We start from the raw sequence: 3577 nt of genomic DNA, 5'->3' as shown, positions 1-3577 counted from the left end.
CCTACTTCATGTGCTGTCTATATTTGTTTTTTTTTGGGTCAAAGGAGACATGGAATGGGGAGAAAGGGTCCCTCCCCACGTGCATTCTTACTTTGTAGGGCATGAGACCATTGTCACGCTTTGTATCGTATCTCATAATACAATATGGTACAAATAAATCATTTCTAATGACCCGCGATTATGTATCTTGTTGGTCTACAAACATTGTTTGAATTTTGAATATCGAATGAATGCAACCCTTGGACGTGAACAATTTATATATGAGAAAAGTATCAAAAACTCTCTTAGATTTGCGCAAATTATCAGTTGAATTATCAACAGCCTTAAAAAACACTATTTTTAACTATTTGAAAATATATCCTCAATCTTGCAACATGAGCGAAATATACTTCTAAATTCTCGTGAAGTTTTAGGGTGTCTTCAACAATTCTTTTGGATTTTTATGACGAGTCTTATGTTCCTATAAGTGTTTGAGAACACTTGCTATGTCAGGTGATAGATCAGGGGTATATCGAGGGTATATCAAATTTTAGTTAGTCAAGTAAATAAATATTTTTAAGACTGTCAGTAGTTTAGGAACGAAATTAAGTAACAATTTACTTTAAGTTCATGAGCGTGTCTTCTCTTGCATGCTTCCTAATTAGTACTCTATATCTCTCATATCAGGGAAAATTACATAATTAAAAGCATTTGCTATAAGTTACTACTAAATATGCTTTTCGCTAATTTTCTTGTGATATCAGCAAAAGTTTCAGTGAATATGTTTGTTACTCCCTTTGTCCGGTATTATTTGTCATGATTTTTATTTTTAGAGTTAAACCATAAAAACTTTTACAAGCAATTTAAGATGTATTTTGCAATTTATATTAATATGCAAAAAATTACTTTTTATATAGTTTTAGCATATCTAATTTTTGGTTTAAAATATCGAATTAATGTGATCTAATTTACCTTTGAAATTTAGTTAAATTGACTCTCGATAAACATAACATGACAAATAATTCCGGACGGACGGAGTATTAGACGAATATACTAATAAGTAGGATCTGTTTGGTTGAGAAACAAGATAAAGCAAGATTATATATTTGTTAATGAACCATCATCTGACAAGTTTGACTGATAATCAGATTCCAGGTCAAACTATTATCGCCCTCTTTATAAATTTATCATACATTTTAATAATCCCACTAATTATTTATGTTGTTAATTTAATTGTCAGATTAAAGTCTGGGGAAGATCCAGTTAACCAAAATCCCTACATTAAATAATGATTTAATTAATCCAAGCTTTTATATTGAAGAATTGCATAAAAAGTAAGTGTGAAATAAAGAACAACAAAACCTAAGATGTCTAATTAAAACATAAAATATACCAAAAAAAACACATCTTATTACAAGAAAGAAAGGCTTTTTGGTGAAGATATAAAAAAAATTGTATAATACAACTTTAAATTTTGAAATCTTGGGTGAATTAGAATAAATTGAATTGATAAATTAATAAGTTATTGATCCGTTCAAAAAGTAGTTGAGCTGAGTTATGCTAAAATACAAATCATAACCCAATCCATTTAATTCTTACAAATTAATTAAAGGTCTTTTTTTATGTTTTCAAAATATATATAACAATCCAACACATTTTTAGCCACTGATTTAAGATCAAGGGCATATATTAATACCTATTCAAATTAAGAAAGGGCCTATGGGTCGTTTGGTACAAAGATTAATAATGGAATTGTTAATGCTGAGATTTATAATGCAGGGATTAGTAATACATAAATTAGTAATGCAAGAATTATTTTTACTAAGTGTTTGGTTGATTATTTTCTACCTCACCTTGTGTTTGGATTAAAACATTATAAAACACTTATTTTCAATTATACCCTTGAATTATTATACAATTGAGTTAAGGTAAATAATTGGTGGACAATCCATATTATTTTTATGGCCTTCTAACTAGCTATGAAAAGAACAATTTCGTTTTCATGTTTGTCTTTTTTTATTATTTGAGGATAAATAATTGTCATCTTAGTAAATTGATCACTTACAAAGTGTCAATTTTCATTTTTAAAAAAAAAGATAAACTATCAACTTTTAAAATTAAAAAGACGGTAAACAATAGTAAAATTGAATTAAACCATCTACATTTACACATAAAAATTACAAGTTATAATTTTAATATGTATTAAATTTTATAAATTGTTCAAAATACAAATAATTAGAAAATCGCACAAACATATAATAATAATAATAATAATAATAATAATAATAATAACACAACACACTACTAGAAAACATGCCTGTAGCAACAATTATTTAGCAACAATTATATATGTGTTGCAATAGATACTCATTCCAATGGTTATAACCTTTGCATTAGACAACTGGATCTAATGAAACACTTTGAGAATTAAATCGTTGCATTAGTACTGCAACCGTTGCCATAGTATCTTTATATTGCACGGTTCGTACAAACTGCCGCCTTAGGTACTCTATGGCAACAGTTCCGTCAATTATTTTCCTTCACTTATTTCACTACACCCGCCAAAGGAGTTTTTTTTTTTAATTAATTGTAAAAGTAAAATAAAAGAGCCTCATTTTTAATCCAAACCGTTGATCTCTAGTATTCAATCTCAGCCTTACATCTCTTTAAAAATCAACGATCTAGATCAAAACAATTGGTTTACCCACTTTAATCTACCAAGAGCTAAACCCTTAAAAAAATTCCACTCCCCACCCTTCACCATAGCAGCGGCGCCCGCTCTCTCATCTCCTCCCCTCCTCATCGCTGCTTCCCTTTTCTCCCCGGCGAGAAACAACAGCCAGAAGCTCCAGCGAGCAGGCTCTATCGACAGAAACAACAAGCTCCAGCCAGCGAGCTCAAGGCAGCGTCGCCTCTTTCTCACTTCCGGCAAAGGCGAGAGAACAACAACACCAGCAACCGATATCCCTAGCGCCTCCCTCCATTCGTTTCTATTTTCCAGCAGCTCCAGCGATGACCAACAGCAGCGGAGATGATCAGCGTCTGGTTTTCTCTTTTTCATTCTCCAATCAGCAAGCTACGTGGAAGCAGCTCTGATGCAGCCGCCTTCTCCTCCAGCGAGTCGATTTCTATTAGACATGAGTATCGATAGTTCTATCCTAATTTTTAGCTGAGTTGAATTTGGTAGTCAAAGTTTTGCTCTTCAAACTATTTTGGAAGTAGAATAAAAAATTCCCCCTTTAGCAAGTATATTTTTTTTCCAAGTATATTTTTTTTCATGGCCTTATTTGTTTGTTTGTGGTGGTTTAGATTTGAAGGAAGTTACATCACTGATTGAAGGTGGAGCATATACAAGTGAAGTGCAGAAGATATAGAGGGCTATGAGATTGACCACGAAACTCAGGAGCAAACTAAAGGCTTCAGTACTTTCTACTTTTTGGCCTAATTTTGTGAACTTGAATGAGTGCCAATTTTTGAACATTCTAGGATTATTTTATGTTTAGGCTTAATTTTTGTGAATATCAATTTATGTTAAATCTTAAATTGTAAATCAAGATCATGTGTACTTATCTTTGATATATGGATGTGACTAGTTGAA

General features: G+C 31.5%; 1 long non-coding RNA gene across 1 annotated transcript; it reads left to right on the top strand.

Annotated features, from left to right (window-relative positions):
- The first annotated feature begins 2727 nt into the window (after positions 1-2727).
- Positions 2728-3577, top strand: LOC114076185. Its single transcript, XR_003577064.1, has 2 exons — positions 2728-3162; positions 3289-3577. It is a non-coding gene; the product is annotated as an uncharacterized LOC114076185 (long non-coding RNA).

The sequence above is a fragment of the Solanum pennellii genome, chromosome 2 (genome assembly GCF_001406875.1).
Source record: "Solanum pennellii chromosome 2, SPENNV200".
In the NCBI taxonomy this organism is placed as follows: Eukaryota; Viridiplantae; Streptophyta; class Magnoliopsida; order Solanales; family Solanaceae; genus Solanum; species Solanum pennellii.
Note: the sequence above shows the minus strand (reverse complement) of the source record. Positions and strands in the feature narration are given on the sequence as shown.